Here is a 20,297-nt window from a genome sequence, read left to right on the forward strand (position 1 = left end):
GGCTGCCATGATGCACCCCCCCATCTGCTGCTGCCATGCTCCCCACACTGCTGCTGGTCCCCGCCGCCAGGCCCCTGCACGAGGTCGGACCAATAGGAAGTCACTGCCAGTCACATTGAAGACTTCTGGCTTCATAGGCAGAGAATAGTGGTGGATTTTACCTGGGGTTGGGGAGGAGGCTGCAGCCCTGCAGCCCATAGGTACAAAACGCCACTGGTCATTACGTATATGGCACTACAGGTGGGCTTTATGTAAATAGCACTACTGTGGGCATTACATATATATGGCACTATTGGGGCCATTATGTAAATAGGCTACTTGGGGCATTATGCATATGGCAACATGGGGGGCATTACGCATATGGCACTACAGATGGGCATTACATAAATAGCACTACTTGGGCATTACGTATATGGCACTACCTGGGGGCATTGTGTAAATGACACTACTGGGAGCATTACGTATATGGTACTAAAGGGGAAATTAAAATAATGATCAAGATATTGCTAGAATAACACCATGACTGATTGTAGACACCCCCACGCAGTGCTAGAATTTTTTTTCCTAGCAGTGCACACCCTAATGTAATGTGCTGCGCATATCTATAGTGATTACTCTATGGTGCAGTTCTGCCAGAGGTTTCTCCTCCCTATCCATGCTCAGACCCTATTCAGTGGCTGCTAAGGACCCTGTGTTAGTTAAAGTGAAGGAGGACAGACACTGGGATCACCTCTCTAACGTTATGCCAGCAGAGGCCACGCCATTGTTGTGAAAGCTACCGAATTCTCCTCAAAAGGAGTGAGAGAATTTGGAGCTACCCTGAGAATCATGTGGAGCAGAGAGCGGGGGGGGGGGGGGGTGCTAATTACCCAGGCCCAGGTCTCATGGAGGGCCCCATTTTCTGGCAGCAGCTGCAGCAGCTCTTCTTAATCCAGCACATGCTGCTGTGTGATTGGCTTTAGTATGGCACTATAAGCAACCGGGAGGTGCTTATAGTGCTGTTTTTTCCTTATTTTATGCTAAAAGTGTATGGCAACGCCTCCCACAATTAGGTCACACCTCCTGAAAAGTACCTGGGCCCGTCCAGGCTCTCTTCTGCCCTGCTGAAATGCTAATGTACTAATTGAGTCAGAGACACGATGAGGATAATGTCTGTAAATTAAGCTCACTGCCACACTGTCCCCTATAAAAAGAGGACACTGGAACTGTATTTACATCTGCCTTCACATACAACCATTCTAACAAAGCAGGAGTGCCAGTAAACTGGTCAGACAGCAGTAATCAAATGAGATAAGCATAGTGTATTCTTCTGATGGATATGGTTATATTTTCATTACCCACATGGATGCAGGAGCAAGACTTGTACTGTTGTTAATTTTTGAAGTTTTTTTATTATAAAACCTGGAAATGTAGCTATTAAATTTGATAGATAATGAATATACAGCTAATGAGAGTCCCTGTAAACTCTAAACCAGTGGTAGCCAAGCTTAGCCCTCGAGAGCTACCAACGGTGCACATTTTACAGACAACCTAGCTGCACTCATTAATCACTGACACATTTTAAAAGATCCACAGATGGAGCTAATTAGCTCACTTGTGATTCTGTGAGGAGACCTGCAAAACATGCACTGTTGGTAGCTCTCGAGGACTAGGGTTGGCTACCCCAGCTCTAGACTAATGCTATTTCTGTAGTTAATTTGGCCACAGAGACTAAGGAGAGTCAAAGACAAGTATCCAGAAATTGGATTCATAAAAACTAAATTATTCTTGGGTTTCCAAAAGAGGCAATGACATGTACTAAAAATGTCTGCTTCCAACCATTTTTGAGGTTACTGGATCCGTGGAGCTACAGCAGAAGACATACATCTAATTAAAGTACAGGCTAAAATTCATCATACAGTAATTGCAAACTGTAATTGACAAATCTAAGCTCAGCAAATATTTAAATCTTACGGGAGTGAGATCCAAGTCTACAATAAACAGAACTGGGTTTTAAGGATAAAAAAGTGCATTGACATTTGAGGATGAAGTAGTGATGTTTAAGTGTATAATATAATCCTTTGCTAAAAATGTACTAGAATGTACAAGGGTTATTTGTAGGGGAAAGTAAAATGTGTTATTTGTAGGTGATTGGAAATAGGTCTAGGACAATGTAAGAGGGATAACACTCCACCTGTCAGGTTGTGATGCCACTAGTGGTTATAAAAGGGAAGATTGGAGAACAGTTATACACATAGATGTTGTAAAGTATATAGCTGTCAAGTGTTCCATGTAATGCAGTCACTTTAATCAGAGAATAAATGTTTAATTCTAATAAAAAAAAAACTACCATCTTTGGAAAAGTGAATTATCTATGTTATCAAGGGTATTACTGACTATAAAACCCTGGTTCCTCACTTTTACTTATAATTGTTTCTAGTGAACCAGAATGGACCAAGTTGTATGTAAAATGCTGCCATCTCAAATACAGTATACTACCCATGCTTAGAACTTAAAAGTAATTATTGTGCCTGAGGTTATGAGCCTTTTACATCTCTGCCTCCACCTAACCATAAAATTGTTGCAGTGTTCCTGATACTCTGTCTATTCCACTTACCTAAATAATGTTAGCTCTTGTTACACAGAGGTGGAGCAGTCAGAGGAAGAGAGTTGGATTTGGGTTTCCTCAGTGCAGTGATAATACTGGAGGCTAAATAAGCCAAATAAATGAGCAAAACATATACAATAATAACAATAGAAGTACAAGAATAGAGCTTTGTTAGACATAGGTTTGAGTTCCACTATGCACATGTAAGGGGAATGCACACAAGACTGGCCAGTTAAGCTGTAATATAGCTCTTATTATTATCACACTTATCACCATGAAGATACTTTCAATATGAAATATTCTTATTGATGAACAAAAATAGTTAAAATGATATATTGCAAAGCAAAAAGTTCAAACATAATTCTAGTCTCGCTGCATAGAGCGCATTTCCCTTGTCTGGTGTGGAGGCACATGCATGGACGTTGTAGATGAAAGATACTGATACATTACTTTTGCCATGTGTAATGTATGAAAGCAATGTGATGCTCATGGAGAAAATGTTTTGAAATAAGATTTATTTTAGTTACTATTTCATGGCTAAGATCTTCCCTCCTAATAACCTCCCCGTACTCTGGTCTCATCTGGGATCCATACTGTGCTGACAATCATTAGTGCTCTTGGCAGAATATCTGCATGGATCAATGCAATTCAAGGACTTAATTTAATTTCACAATGTTTGGAATGTTTTACTGTTAGAAAGATGGAAGTGTTAAATCATAACACCCAAAATTATGTTTTAGATTTGGAACAGAGCTGCATAATTGTTTCAACATTTCCTCCATACAAAAAAAAAAATACAGATTTTCTCAAATACTTATTTATTTAGTTATTTTTTGTGGAACATTATTTATTTCTTTATTATTAACAGTTTCTTATATAGCGCATGCTGCCCATTTTGAGCAGTACAACAAAGCCATCACACCGATCCCCTTCATTTAAAGTCCATGCTATCTTTAAACCACTAAGTCCATTTTCCCATTTATTTGACAAGCTTATTGGATTGCTTACTTATTTCCTATCTATAAATCCTGTGACCTGCATACTATTATTCCATTGAAGACAACTCATCTCTGCTACTTCTAAACTTCTTTTCTTTACTTGCTTCTTTGGTATCTTCCTTTGAATTTCATGTCCCTTGTCCTGTCTTCTCCCCCATCTGTGCTATCTCTAGCTTTCCCACTCTTCAACCCAATCTCCTTTTCTTCACCACCATCTTATCATTTGCCTCCATGCCAAGAACCAAAAAATAAATGTATACAATGACACCTTAATAATCTTGAGCAAATCCACTTATCATTTTTGTATCACTTTTAACAACTTAGTGATCTTACTGTTGATCTGGCTGCTTCTTTCTAAAACAAGACACTCACATCTGCCATAGACAAAACAGATCCAGCCACCCCACACACTCCTCAACAATCCATTCTTAAATCAGGGCCCACAAAAAAGAAGGAAAATAATTTCAAATGTTCAAATGTTTATTAAATATTATTTTCCTCTTAATACTAACATAATTTCTTAATGTGCCAGTTTTTCCTATCCACTAATCCAGTGGTTCCCAAACTGTTTTTAATCACAGCACTGTAGAGTATCTAGACTTTTTTCTTTGCAACCCTAGGACAATTTTATTTATTTTTTAAATTGAGAAATGTAGTTATATCCTTAGGTTTAGTTGTATAGTGAGAGACAGAATTTGCTTCTGTGTGTCCATGTATTTCATTATTGGCAGCCATTAGCACTGTAATACCATCCCTTGGCACCTTTGCAAGTTTCCTGAGGCACCCATAGGTGCCACAATAAACAGTTTGGGAACCACTGCAATAATCGACTGATTCTTATGTATAAACCTTTTTTTTTTACATTTAAACCAATTTGTTTAAAGAGTTTTGGATCATTTGATGAATCTGACAACCAAAATGGTGACCTAAGGGTTAGTAAGTGTAAAAGTTTCAGGGGTCTCTCCAATTTTAAATAAGTATTTTTTGCAGGACTAGACATTAGAAAACAATGAGGGTTTTCATTTTTATTAAAGAACATTTTTAAAAGCTACTGTAGGCTTGGATTGATTCTAAGGAAGTTGTAGAGATGTTCATGGGAAACATTATAATCACAACTACAGTACAAGCACATACTGGAAAGCATGCTAGATAAGTACAACGCAATGGGTTGATCAGGCTGCTCGATGAGCTGAAAGTGCATTTCCTGTATGATCGCTTGAATTACTTTGCTGAAAATCTTGGCGTTGTTAGTGAAAAGCAAGACAATATAAAGGAGTTGGATTGATATTACTGGGGAAAATGGATCATCAATATATGTAATGGGAGATACAATTGGATGCTACACATAGAAGACCTGCAAGTAGGGTATACTGTAGATGAAAAGTATAACATTATTTTTAAAGAGAAAAACACAAAAGGTACTAAATGGACTTGTAAATTCAACTAACATTCTAAGATTGGTAAAAAAAAACTCCTAGTAATAAAATTAAAATTTTACCAAAATACACTTGAATATGTTATTTTCCCATATTGGGGCAGATGTATGACCGGGTGTTATGGGGGGGAAGGGGTATCAGCGCACGTTATGTGCACTGATATCGCTTCTCCCCCATGTGTGAAGGTGCCGGGGTGTGGTAAATGACAAAGGTGCTATGCGCCCCCGTACATATCGGTGCTGCTATCTAAATGATAGCAGGCCGAATGTTTGAATGGTCAGCATTGCTGATGGTTCCGCCCACGGCTTTGCTAGCAGCAGGCTGGCGGAGCCCAATCTCAACAGCAGGGACAGCGCTGTTCCTGCTGTTGGCTCTGGGCTGCGCTGGGGATCTCACGAGAGTAGCGAGATCCCCCACATGCCCAGTCCAGCTGATGCCCAGTAAACTGGCCAGTAAACTGATGCGCTACCTCCAGGAGAGGACATCACCGGAAGGGGGAGTTAGCGCTCCCTCGCTTCGGCAGACAAGATCTTAATACATCTTGTCGGTCTCCCCTACTGCTTTGTCTCCTTAATGAGGCGAAGCAGGAAGTATTATAGCGGCACGCTTAGAGTGCACACAATCATTTTTTTTAACAAACTACTCCTTTACAACCTCTTCCTCCGACACATCCTCAAATCCATTACCTTTGTCTTTTGGGGTTCTTAAAGTCTCTAAACCTTCTGCCCTTCTCTTATCTTCACTCTCTGCTTTATTATTCATCATTGAAAGATTGTCAGACTATGTTCTTTTCTTACCCAAGATTTAAGTACATTTCCATTCCATCGTCATCTCCAACCTCGAGTAAAACTGACATTCCAACTACTGACCTATCCCAATGCAATACATCCTAAATGCTACAGCAAGACTGATATTCCTCTGTTGACACTACATATCACAACACCACTTTGCAAATCTTTACACTGGCTCCTTGCATTCTCCAAAATCCAATTAGTTACTCACTCTCACATTCAAAGCCCACGCCAGCATCACTTCTTCATACAAACCCAATCTCAATTCAGAACATTGTCAATAACATCCCCTTTGATCTAATGTCCTCTTTGATCTATGCGTCAGTGTACATCCCATGCCTCTAATTAGATGCTTCACTGCCTGTTACGATTGCTTGAAAATGGTGCAGAAGCAGACATACCGTATCAAAGCTGGGAGAGAAATGCAACTGAGAGAGATATAGTAGTAGCCACTCAGCTCCTAACTGATATGGTAGTGGCTGTTTTTTTTTAAAATGGCAGTAGCTGGTTGGTTGGTACTTTATCTCACTCCACCTTATCATTCTCCAAGATTTGATACCCCGTCTACTAATATGAGTTATTTTACTACTGTATATATTGTGAGTTTTATATTAAACTCATTGGTATTTTCTCTTTTCTACAAAAGTTACAGCCAGCACTATAAGATACAGTATAACTATAAATTTTATTTAAAAATGTTACCTATTATATACAGTAAATATCTGTATGAATATACAGATAGAGCAGGTCCCAGCTTTGCAGGGGATGGCGGAAGATTCGCCAGCCGCCATCCCCCGCCAGCCGCCGTAAGGGGACGCGCGCGCACGAGATGCGCACGCGCAGCCTTACAACGGGGATCCCCAGGGTCCCTGCCGACTCGCCGAGGGTCGCCCCGGGTCCCCGCCGCCTTGCTGCCCCCCCTTACCCTGTCCGTCTCCCTGAAGCGGAGACAGAGAGGGTTCCCATCCCCCCGCTGACGGGAAACTGAGACGCGCGTGCGTGTGAGACGCACGCGCGTCTCAGTCAGATGGGGCACCTCTCCGCCGGCGATCGCCAGCAGCCAGATTCTAGAGCTGGCGTAGCAATAGTGAGAGGCGCTCCATCTGTACATATGATTGTATAAGTGAAGCTCGCAATAAACTCCTTACAACTGACTGAGCTGTACTTAAAAATGTAAGTAAAGAAAATGATATAGCTGTGTGAATAAACCAGTTAGTGAACACTTCTTAAAGAATATGGAAAGGAACTCATAAGAAAATAGACAGCCACTGTGGTTTCTGTAGTAACTGTGAAAACATGCACCAAGATGTGTCCACATATGCTTATACTCAAATTTCATCACAAAGCCCCATTTAGAGCATCGTGGACACATTAGCTGATGGTGGTGCACCCAGTGTGAAAGCTTGCATAGGCTATTGCATACACATTTGCCAATGCCAACCGTGACAAAGTGACATTGGGGGACATGCTGCATTCTGCATATCCTGTGCAGTGATGATGGAGAATGCCGCTGATAGTTTGGAACAAAAATCTGGTTACTTATGGGAACAAGTTACACATACTTAAAAATGCTGGAAAACTGAATATCATTCAGATATTACCAGATTTTTGTACCAACCAACCAGAACAGACTATAAATCTTTAAGTGTATAGCAATGCAAGATCTAGGAAAATGTATGCAATCTAGGTAAACCGGCAATCTGAGTGACCCGCACTGTGCCTCATATTCTTCATTTGTAACTTTATACCTATTACTTTTAACAAAAACATTATTCTGAAATATCTAGTACACTTAGGGGTTATTCTGGTTGATTTGCAAGGCTGCGAACTTGCAGTCCTGAGAAAACCACCAAATTCTGCCTTGCAAATGGGCCTGGCTGCCACCCATTTGCAAGGGCGATTCCCTCGCAGGGCCTGCAAATTAATGTTACACAGTAACATCCATTTGCAGCCTAGTGGGATCCACACACATCATTTCATGGTCGGTGACCATGGAATGATGGCGAAGATGCATATAAAAGTGATTTTGAAGTCACTTACATATGCGTGGATGCTCGGGAGGAAGTGGGCAGGCAACTGACTTCCTGTGATATCAGATGTCCGCCTCCCGGTCCCGCGTCATTGGGACAGTTGCATGAGAATGCCCGGTGTTCACCTCTGGTGAACAGCGGCGGATGGCGATAGAGTAGCCAGGAGCAGCCCTAGTGGGAGCTGCTCCATCTGTATGTCAACCTTTTGGTGTCGCCCTATTAACGGTCAATCTATACACTGTAGATCTGTAAACCAGATACCCTTTAGACTTGTGCATCAAGAAAATTAGATTATTATTTTGCTTAATTATGTGGCTTTATCTGTCTTTCTTCTATGTTTCTATCTATATATCGATCATTATCAAGAGATATATTTAGATAAGTATCAACAATATAAGACAGAGATTCCTTTTAACCATTAGTCGTGGTGCCCCATTGTCTGCAATACGATCACCTGTATGTGGATAACAGAAAGACTATACTGTCTGTTACAGGCAATGTGAAAAGTACAGATCAATGCAAGAATCAAATAAACCAATTTGGTACTATACAAACTGAGGAACACAGCTAAACATTGATTCTATGAACACGATTCAGAAACGGCGAGCACAAGTTACCCTGTAAACTAGATCATACTGTAATGAACAAGCCAGTCTTGTTTTTCAATCTAAAATAAGATTCTAAAGTCCATATACTCTATTTAACTAATCTTGTTGGTGCAATAGAATTCCCTGTTCTTAAGTGTTTGGTATTTTTGGAATTACAATTAACAATTATATGTTTTTTTCCAAACAAGTTATCTTTAAAAACAGCAAGCTTGAATTCAATTTCTAAAATTCAATTCCTCAGAAGAGACAAAGTAAACCTTGTTTCCAGTTTTATTATTGTGTTATGAATATGATCCTACTCAGAATTAGATGTAATTCTTTTAATAAATCTTAACTGGAAATACAGCATGATAGGGCAAAACCTTCAGTGAAGCAATAGCCAGCACCACTGTAGCCTAATGAAGTAAAATATCCAATCTTTAATATACAGTCTCCCTGATATGCAAATTCTTTTTTTTTTTCATTTCATTTAAGTGAGTAATTTTATTTGCATAGTACCAATCATGCACTAAGCATTTAGCAGAATTAAAATGTGTCAAAAATATTAATAGCACTAATATAAGTAGTTATAATGTGTATAACAGCAAAATGTAAAGTGGAAATCTTATAGGTCAGTAGCAGTGACATATTAATGTATTGCATAACATCTGTGATATCTAAGTGATGTTGTCTTGTTATTTAATACTTTTTCTTTTTTTACCCACGTTGCACATTGATTTTAACCCGGCGTCAGTCAGGTTGGGTCATTATGACCCGGGCAGTTTTCACTTGTCTGTATTTTTTTGTAATGTAATGCGAAGTTGCCAAACTTCTCAGTAGCTGGAGTTAAGACGGGCGTGGTAAAGGGTTCCAACAGTCGGGATCCCGACAGTCATTAGCCGAAGTCGGGATCCTGACTGGCTGGACTCAGACAGCATGGCGAGCGCAACAAAGTCCCTTGCGGCTCGCTGCGCTTGCTACGCTCGCTATTCTATTCTCCCTCTATGGGGGTCGTGGACCCCCATGAGGGAGAATAGCCGGTGGCCATTGGGAACACGTCTGTCGGTGTTTTAACAGTCGGGATCCCGACGTCGGGTAAATAACTGTCAGGATCCCGACTGTCGGGACCTCGTCCGTCACCCAGTTAAGACACCTCACTTGTTTTTCACCACAGCTTAGTTGATGTGCGACTGCGCAGGAAGATAGATGTATTGCTCCCCCCGAACATATTGTTCCGTACTGCAGCAAGTGTGCTGATATGCTACAAGAAAGTGATTAGTATAAGACTTTGTATTTATTTTATTATTTGTTTACTTACAGTTTCTTACAGTATGTAGTGCAGCAGATTTCATTGTGCTTTACAATTGTTGACAGTAATAGAACAAACTGGGGTACTTGTGTATTATCATGGCGCCCACAATGTTGATCGTACGGCAGCGCATCGCATGCAATATAGCGGCATGCGATGGGATCAGATGCGATTTTTAATTGTACAAGCACCCTGATGGGTGCTTACAATGTTAAATGCACCCCCATTGTCAACGCCACCCCCACTATCCACGCCAACCCGAAGTGTGGCCAGTGCAGCGAGCCCGCGAGGGGCGACGGTACGCGTCCTCCGACCTTTTCATACCCCCACTATCCACGTCGGCGTGGAGTTGATTTTAGATAGTGTGGCAAGTGCAGCGAGCCACCGAGCCCATAGCGTGGCGAGGGGACGCGGATTACTTTACATGTATTCCGCGTCTGCTCGCCACGCTTAGGGCTCGGTGGCTCGCCACACTATCTATAATCAACTCCACGCCGACATGGATAGTGGGGGTATGAAAAGGTCAGAGGATGCGTACCGCCGCCCCTCGCGGCCTTGCTGCGCTCGCCACGCTTCAGGTTGCCGTTGATAGAGGGGGGCACGTTTACAATGGGGGGCATTTAACATTCTGGGGGCATTGAACATTGTATGCACCCATCAGGGTGCTTGTACAATTAAAAATCACATGGCATAGCATGCCATTTGCTGGCATGCGATGCGATATTTAATTGTACATTCAGGCTTTTTCAAGCGGAAATCGCATCGCATCGATGCGATGGGCGCCGTGATAATACACAAGTACCTAAAATGGTTAACAACAGACAGACATGGAGGTAGGAGGGCCCTGCTGCAAGCTTACAATGTGCCTAGGCACTCTGGGGTGCCTCAGGACACTTGCAGGAGTGCCTTGGGATGGGCCTAGCTGCCACCCATTTGCAAGGGTGGACCAAGATCAATTCATATTATGTATGGTCAATGTACCAGGCTAAACCAGTGCTTGTGGCTGCCAATCATAATATATGTGGACAAACAGAAGCAAATCTTGTTCCTCACCAGATAACTGTGACATATAAACACACTGCACTTAATATATTTTTTTTCTGAATTTCTCAATAAAAATTATTTGGCCTATGGGTGCCTTGAAAATATTTTTATGCTCTAGGGTGCCGTGATTCAAAAAAGTTTGGGAACCACTGCCTTAGAGCGTTATGCGTGTTGAAATTAAATATGAGAGGCTTGCCTGAAGAGGTGAGTTTTCAGGGAACGCTTGAAAGTTTGGAGGCTATTGGAATGGCATGCCATAGGGTGGGAGCAGCCCAATCTGTAATAATGAATGGGAGCTAGTAATCTGTGCAGGAGACGCAGGTCTTGTGCAGAGTGGAGTGGTCGAGTTGGGAGATATTTAACGATGAGTAAAGAGATATATCTTGGTGTAGTATGGTTAATAGCTTTATATGTGTGTAGAAGTATTTTGTATTGAATACGGTAAGATACAGGCAACCATTGGAGGGATTGGCAGAGCGGATCAGCAGACGATGAGCGTCTTGCTAGGAAGATCAGCCTAGCAGCAGCATTCAAAATGGATTGCAGTGGCGAGAATCTGTTCTTGGGAAGACCAGTAAGGAGACTATTGCAATAATCAATGCGGGATATAATGAGTGCATGGATTAGAGATTTAGCAGTGACTTTTTTAAGATAGGGTCTTATATTGAATTTGTTTTTTTAGATGCATGTACCAATATTTATTTCCCAAAGATCTCATATTCACTTACACCAAAACGTAAAATTGATGTTAAAAAGTTTACTTTTATCTTGTTTAATAACAGTGAGATCTTATTTTTGTTAATTATTTTCATAGTTTTTTATAATAGTAAAATAAGTTCCTAACATGACTTCTAAGGTTGTTGTTTTTTCATGGTGCATATTCTGAGATGTTAGTAATAAGAAAATTGCTTATGAGCTTAATTTTTTTATAACTATCTCATTACTGTTAGCTAGCATCTCACCAAACAAACTCCAACACAAGTTACAATACTATGAATGATTCATTATTCAATTACAACTATGTCCAGGGTTGGAAAGCCCCACAATATAACAGGGGGAACACCTGTTGTGGCCCCACTGCTTGATGGCCATCCTGATCAAGGGATCAGGTTCCAGACTGTACATTAGAATGATACATCATGCATATGTCACCTTATACTGCATAAGACTGTGGTGTATTTTCTACAGTGCATTGCTGTTTTGAATCTGGTACATTATTGTGCATTCACTAGAAGTATTTATTAAAAATGCTTATCAAGACCAGGTTATGGTAATCCTAAACTCTGTGGTGGTTATAGACACCCACTATGGCGACTGGCCACACCAACACGCCCGTCATGCCCCAGTCTGACAATGACTATGCCCAACTGCTGTGGCTATTTAAATGCTTCAAGTGTATCAGGACTGTATTCTTGAAAAAGTTTTTTTGTGGTCAGAAATGGAGGGACAGCGGCAGAATGGAGGGGGGCTGTGATGTTCCCTCCTTGGTACACCTATGGGATCTTAGTATTTGCTGGTATCCCGATTGGCCCCACAGAGCAGTTTGGGCAGTAAAAGGTACACCGTAATTGCAGAATAATAAATGCATTTTCCTCTGCACTGCCTGGGAAACACAGCAGATGCTGACAGTGGGTCTAGAGGAAGTACATGAGAGTCAAATATGTCTCTCCTCTATTGTAATTGTGTTGTTGGCAACCTGCATGCACCTTATACAGTCACGGAATGTGGCGGTGCAATGTGTTAAATCATCAGTGTGCACTTTCACTGCCAGCAGCAGAAGGGGCAGATCAGGCTCTGAGTTGGCAGCATCTCCACATTGCACAGATTGACCAATTTCTTGCAGAACTAGAAATACTAAATATAGAAAAAAAAATCATAATAAAATTGTGACACATTTAGTAACAAGCCCAGATTGATGTGTGGGGTTACTAAATGCATAAGCACAGCTCGAAATGCAGCAGTTTAGAAAAAAAGTACAGTCTGTTTCCAATGTGCTAGGAAATATAGGTGACAAAGGGGGAATGCAGGTTTGCAAATATATATATATATATATATATATATATATATATATATATATATATATATATATATATATATATACAGTGTCTGACATGCAGAAACTGTCAAAATCTACTACTGTAGATGGGATTTAGAATGCCATGAAACTAGCAAGGCCTAAGGTTAACTCAAGGGTGCAACTACCAAAGTCGCAGGGATTGCAGCTGCTATGATGCCCTGAGATGAGGGGGCCAACTTCCCTGTCAAAGTTTTGTGTTACATACATTTCAGTGGTAAATAGGGGCCCTTACAAACTTTTTCTATGGGGTCTACACAGTGCCGGCCCTAGGCATAGGCAAACTAGGCAATTTGCTAGGGCATTTCTAATGCCCTGGGGCATCCATTGCATGCCTAGGGCTGGCTCAGCTCTTGGGGCACCTGTTGGACAGTGCTGTTGCTGGCTTTGCTCTTGCACAGCTGAGCTGAGCAGGAAGCAGTAACTCCGGGTGAGGTGTAGTCCGCAGTCCATCCGATTCCCCTGAAAAGTATGGCCGCTGCCACTGAGGAGTGCTGCTGTGCATGCCCAGCTGCAGCAGTCCCTCCTCCCAGGCCCTTTGAGGAGTCAAACTGACTCATCTCCAGAATTCTACCAGTTCTCTCCCACTACCACAGTAGTGATAACACCATGGGACCAATTCAGACTTGTTCGTTCAGGTTCGAATCTGGCCCCTCCTCCAAAGATAGGGGTGTGTGCATGGACATAGTTTCTCATGCGCTTGCGCAAACCCCCGGTGATAACCTCTTCAGCCAGTTTTTTTCATGCTGGGACATTTGCAAATTGAGGGGCATATTTATTAAGCTCGGTGAAGTGATAAAGTGTCTGGTTTTTATCACCGACCAATCAGCTTATAACTGTGAAGTTACAGGCTTGGTTTGAAAAATGACAGGTAGGAGCTGATTGGCCGGTGATAAAAACTAGACACTTTATCACTTCACCAAGCTTAGAGTGGGTGAGGGCTGCATAAGCCAGAAACCATATAAGAGCCCTGACTTAGGTTCATAGAAAGTTCAGCAAGAGAGAAAAAACTTAGTCTGGCTGTTCTGCCTGGATACAAGCTGGTGATCAGGCAGGGACCTATCAGGGATCTAGGGGGAGTAGCCAGTCAAAGGTTATATAAGGTAGATGATCATGTGACCTCATCCTTCTTTTGCCATTTTTGAAGTGCTGCAGTCCTGCGCGGATCTGAGGTAAGAGATTTTATCCTTGTCATTTTTCATTGTCTTGAGGTCATGCCCCGTCCGAGACGCTCTGCGCCCCCTCCCCGCCGCCTTGTGGACGCGGCCCGGCCGTTATCTGCGGCGGGGTACCGCCGGCCACGGGTGAGGGTGCTTGGGGCGCAGGAAGCCTCTTTAATCGCCGGGTCTCCTGTGGAGAACCTGGCAGCGGGGCGCATACTGCCTGCGGGCAGTCAGTTTTCCCCGGTGAGCGTGGTCAGCGCTACACCAGGGGTTGTGCTTGTGGCTGCCTCCGGGGTGAGCCGGCAGGGGGTGAGACCGTCGAGGTCCGGGCCTTGCCGGGTCCCTCGGCCGGAGTGATTGTAGCCCCGCTGCCTCAGGTCGCGTCCGTCATAGACGCGACACTGGAGGCCTCCGGTCCGGCGCCTGAGGTCCTCACTGACTCTCAGGCGGCGGACGGGTCGCAGGGGTCAATCTGGCCTGGAACCCAGTGGTTTTCTCAGCAGGCATGCCTATTGGCGCGGGGGGGCTGGGGCAGATGGTATACTTCAGGAGCACAGTAGCGACGTCCGTGCAGTTGCAGGGTCCCCCCCTTGGGGCGCAGCCCACATCATCTTGGGGGGGGGGGGGCTTGTCCACACCTTCATGGCAGGGGGCTCATCCAGGTTTTTTGGGGCAGGTTTCCCCCGGCGGGGGCTTCCCCGGGCAGTGGCCCCCTGTGGGGTCCCCGTATTTTCAGGCCCCTTTGGGGGGGGGGGTTATGGGGCGTGCCCGCAAATTGCACCTTGGAGGCACCAGGCAGTCCCTGCAGTGGTTCCGCAATTCCCTTCGGGCTTTCAGGGTGTCCCTACCAGTCAGCCACTGCTGTGGTCCACGGGGGCGCAGGGGTACAGCCCGCATAGCTCCGCCGGGTATGGTTGGGATCAGAGTTTTGGCCCTCAGGGGCTCTGGTCATCCCCAAGGGGACAGGGGGGAACCTTGCCTCATGTTGGTGGTAATGCTTTGGGGGCTCAAAGTGTTTTTTCTCCAATGGGAGTTCCCCTGTTGCCAAGGGGACCTCCACCCAGTGCCACAGTGTCAGCTCCACCTCCCCCACCATTGGATTCACCGGTGGGGACAGGAGGTGGGGGCAATTTGTTGTCTTCTTCCCCCCTCCCAGTTGTGTGTTCACAGGAAGCGAGCGTTTCAGCGTCAACGGTGGTTTCCAGAAGGAGAAGTCGGGAGGGCAGAGAAGAGCCTAGGTTGACAGCGGGATCCACATCAACAGTTTCCAGGTTGGCCGTTGCGGCCGACGAAGTTCTGGGGACTTCTGGTGCTGGTGAGTGTGCAGTTACTTATTCAACATGTGATTCCTCTGATAACGATAGCACCAGCGTGGGGTCTGATTCCCCGCGTCGCCCGCGTAAGCTGGCTAGGCTCATTGCGCGTCATGTAGCAAAGGCAACTAGTAAGGACAAGGTTGCGAGTTCTGCGCCACCTCCCACGGACCCCCCTTTGTTTACCGAAATGGTGCATTGCGCGAATACCGCGGTGACTAGGGGGCTCCGTAAGAGGATGAGGGAAAAGATTAAAAAAGGGAAGTACGTTGACATGTTCACCCTTACGGAGGACATGAGGCAGGCCTTTGATAAGGCGAAGAAGGCTGACGGCATTGGGGAAAATGCTTTCAGAAATTTCCATCAGTGGTTAAGGGGTTTCTTGGTTTTTGCAGCCTGTTATGCGGAAACCAGGCCTGCCGAGTATCCCAATGTTGTGAAGTATTTGTTTTTGGTACATGAAATGTACTTAAAAACAAAGGGTTACTCCTGGAGGGATTATGACGAAAAGTTTCGTCGTAAGCAGGATGGGAATGCGGTGTTGCCCATGGGGTTTAAGGATGTGGAGGTCTGGTTGGAGGTTACACAGCAGACCAAGCCCCCGGGGGAGGGGGCGGCCAAAAAAGCGGTGGTGTCGGCATCTCCGGCCGCCAAGATAGCGGGGAAGGGCAAATGCTTTGCTTTCAATGACGGCAAGTGCGCAAGGGGGGCGAACTGTCGTTTTCGTCACTCATGCAGTGGGGGTAACCATTCAGCAAAGGACTGCTCCGCAGCCCCAGCGGGTAAGTCAACTGACACCGGGGAGGCCGGAGGAAGTCACAAGTAAGGCGTATTTGCCGGTGGTGGTTTCTGAGCTTGTTAAGTGGCTCAGGGGGTACCCTGATGCCGTAGTGGCTCGTTTTTTATGGGAGGGTTTCAGTTCGGGGTTTCGGTTGCCCATTAGGGGTTCAGTTCATGTGGTGGCATCCAGGAATTTGAAATCTGCTAGGGATTTCCCCCACATTGTTAGGGAGAAAGTTGTTGCGGAGATTAGATTGGGGCGCATGTGTGGCCCTTTTAGTGTTCCTCCTTTGCAGGGTTTGTGTATTTCCCCAGTGGGGGTGGTTCCCAAAAGCACCCCTGGGAAGTTTAGATTAATACAGCATCTTTCACACCCACATGGGGGCTCAGTTAATGATGCCATACCTGAGGAGCTCTGTAAGGTCAGGTACCAGTTGTTTGAGGAGGCACTTAGTTTGGTTCAGGAGTGTGGGCGGAATGCATTAATGGCAAAGGTGGATATTGAGTCAGCTTTCAGGTTACTTCCGATCCACCCAGATTCTTTGCGGTTTCTGGGTTTTAAATTTAAGGGGGAGTTCTTTGTTGATAGGTGCTTGCCTATGGGATGCTCAATATCCTGTGCGTATTTTGAAAAGTTTAGCTGTTTTCTTCATTGGTGCATTCAGAGAGCGTCGGGTTGTCAGGGTATTGCGCACTATCTTGACGATTTCCTCTTTGTAGGCCCCGAGGGTAGTCCGGTCTGCAAGAGTTTGTTGGAAACTACGGAACAGGTTTTAGGGGTGTTGGGGGTCCCTATTGCAGAGGGTAAGACCGAGGGGCCCACGCACTGCCTGTGTTACCTTGGGATTGAAATTGATACGAGGGAAGGTTGTTGTCGTTTGCCAGCTAGCAAGGTGCATAAATGGTTGGGCCTTATACAGGAATGTCTGTCAAAAAGGAGGGTGAGGCTGAAGCAAGTTCAGTCCTTGCTGGGTTGTTTTAACTTTGCATGCAGGGTTATCCCCATGGGTCGAGCCTTCAGTAGGAAGTTGGAACGGGCGACCGCCGGAGTCGCTAGGCAGCATCATTCGGTGTATTTGTCCAAGGAGATCAAGGACGATTTGCGGACTTGGTCTTCTTTTTTGGAGTCATTTAACAAGGTGGTGTTGTGGCCAGCCCCTCCTTGCTATAATAGCGCGTTGCAGCTTTTCACTGACGCATCAGGCAGTGTGGGCTTTGGAGCATTCTTTGGGGTGGAATGGTGCGCCGAGGGGTGGCCCGACTCATGGGTGGAAAGGGGTTTCACCAGGAATTTATTGCTGTTGGAATTGTTCCCAATTGTGGTAGCCTTGGAGTTGCGGGCCCGGGATTTAGCAGACAAGCAGGTTGTTTTTTGATGTGACAACATGGGCGTTGTGCACACCATCAACAATCAAAGGACTTCATGCCCTTTGGCCTTGCGGTTACTTAGGCATTTGGTCTTGCAGTGTCTGCGTTTTAATGTGGTTTTCTCAGCCTGTCACGTTCCTGGCATTGACAACAAGATAGCAGATGCCCTGTCCCGTTTCCAGTGGGGTAGGTTTAGAGAGTTGGTGCCGGATGCATCGGACGTAGGTTTACCTTGCCCACCTTATATCTGGCAGATTATCGAGCCGGTATAGTGGGATTGGCCAGAAATGCCTTGGCGCCTTCCACGCAGAAGGCTTATGACGCGGCTTGGAGGGATTGGCAGGCTTTTCTGAGCAGGTATGGTCAGGAAGGTGAGTCCTTGGAGGATAGGTTATGTGTTTTTGCTTGGGAGCATTTCAAGGCAGGGAGAGCAAAAGGGGCCATGTCCGCTGCCCTTGTGGGCATTGCTTTCCATTCGCGGATACGGGGGCAGGAAGACCCCACGCGGTCTTTTGTCCTAAGAAAGGCAATGAAAGGTTGGGCTAAGGCTGTTCCGGTGGGTAAAGATGCAAGGCGGCCTATTGATTTGGCATTATTAAGGGATTTAGTGAGGGTCTTGGCAGAAGTTGGCGAGTCCGATTTCGAGATACTGCTTTTTCGCACTGCTTTTGTTTTGGCATTTTTTGGGGCTTTTAGGGTCAGTGAGCTGGTGGCCAAGAGTAAGACGGATGGTAAGTCTGGGTTGCTTTTCAGCGAGGTGCAACTTCGCAGCGACAGTGTGTGCTGCAAGATAGCTAGATCCAAGACGGATCAAGCTGGGAGAGGTAAGTGGGTTATTTTACAAGCGCAGAGCGAGGCGGAGATTTGCCCAGTTCAGTTGGCGCAGTCTTATTTGGGGATCCGACCAGTAGGGGTTGGGGGGCAGTTTTTGTTGCATAATGATAAGTCTGCACTTTCTAAATTTCAATTTGCGGCTGTGTTAAAGCGTTGTTTGAGTGTGTTGGGGCTCCCGCCTCAAGAGTATGGTACCCATTCCTTTCGGATTGGGTCAGCTACACAGGCTGCGGTAGCTGGGTTGTCCCCAGGGGCGATCCAGGCGCTAGGCCGGTGGAAGTCTGATTCGTATAAGAGTTATGTTAGATTGGATAAATTGTAGTTGCGCCTGTTGCGCCAACCCTAAAACGTAGTTTACTCCCGGTTTTTGAACGACAGCGTTCAGAAATCGTGGGTGTGAAGGTTGCTTTTACTTTTTCCTCTGAGGGGGCCTTAATTCAATTGTCAAACCAAGGTCCACGGGAGGTTTTTTAAGTTTTCTCCTTCACATGGGTTGAATATTTAAGTTTTGTAATATTGATAAGTTACTGACGGTTAGGATTCTTCTTTTTTCAGTTTCAATGGAATCCTCGGGGCAGATATGGCTCATTGGCCATTCCTTCATTTATTGGGCATGGAGACACCAAATGGGAAGGAGGTCACATGATTATTTAGGAGACAGGACAGTCAGGTGGATAGGTGTGAGGGGCATGCGCTGGGTAGAGTTTTTGAGTGAGCTCTTCAGGCATGAGAGGAATTGGGGCCGTCCCCAGTGGTTGGTCATCCACCTGGGTGGCAACGACATGGGGATGGTCAAGGGAATCGACTTGATTTTAAGTATCAAGTCCGATTTTATGGCCGTACGGGCGCATTGGCCCGAGGTGAGGATAGTTTGGTCGGAAATTATCCCTCGGTTCCATTGGCGGGGTGCTGTCCGGACCTCAGCCATTGAGAAGGCAAGGAAAAAGGTGAACTCTGCCATAGGAGTCTTTGTTAGAGCTATGGGGGGTAGTGTGGTAAGACATCCTTCATTGGTGCTGGATAACGTGAGGTACTATAGAGAGGATGGGGTGCATCTTTCCCCTGCGGGAAACTGCATGTTTTTAGAGGACATCTACCGTTTGTGGGCCTGAATAGTTGCATAGGTTTTTCCCGGTTTGTTATATTTTTCTTTTGGGGATGGCGGCTGCGGTTAGTTAACCTTGTGGTGGCGGGAAGTCGCTACCAGCCAGCGGTCAAAGGGGGCACAAGCGGTCATCGTGGGGCACCATCCCCTTCGTAGGACGGCGGGTGGTCCTTCCCGTGCGGGTGGACAGGGGGCGTTCCCCTGCGGGACCGTCCGCTAAGGGCTCAGCCAGGTTAGGGGTGGTGAGACCTTCACGATGCAGGTTGTGCCATTAGGAGGCGGTGGTGAACCCCTCCTGCAGTTTTCTGTTTTTTACGTATATCAAGTTGACTGGGCTGGCGTGTTGGTAGCGGCTTAGTCTTTGCCATCCTCCAACCTTTAGTTTAAAAGTTAGGGACTCAAAAACCAAATTCAAATCCAAATTTTCTAGTTAGCTTACAAGGTCTTCAATAAATATTCCTCTGACCTTTTTAAACTTAACTCTCGGTGTCAGTGTGGTTATTTCTTGTCCGAGTGAGTTATTTGGTGTCGTCTCAATTATTTTAGATAAGGGTTTTTGGTTAAATAATGTAAAGGTATTTTAAGTTATGGGCTACTTAATAAATCAACCCCTGAGTGACAGGCAGGGGGGCGGTTGCTGGGGTCTGCCCAGTCATTCCTGGGCATGCCCAGAAAAACGCTGGGTGCACCCATGGAAACTCTGGGCAGACACCTGCAAATGTAGGCGTGTCCCTGCCTGCTTGGAGCTGGTGGATGATGTCACATGACGCTAGCGCCTGCCCTGAATTTGTTGGGAAGCATCCATCAGAAAGTAAGTATACTGTAGGCTTACAAAGAGAGGCGAAATCAGTCGATGTGAGTAACCATCAAATGATTTC

The sequence above is a fragment of the Crinia signifera genome, chromosome 3 (genome assembly GCF_055691185.1).
Source record: "Crinia signifera chromosome 3, ASM5569118v1, whole genome shotgun sequence".
Classification (NCBI taxonomy): domain Eukaryota; kingdom Metazoa; phylum Chordata; class Amphibia; order Anura; family Myobatrachidae; genus Crinia; species Crinia signifera.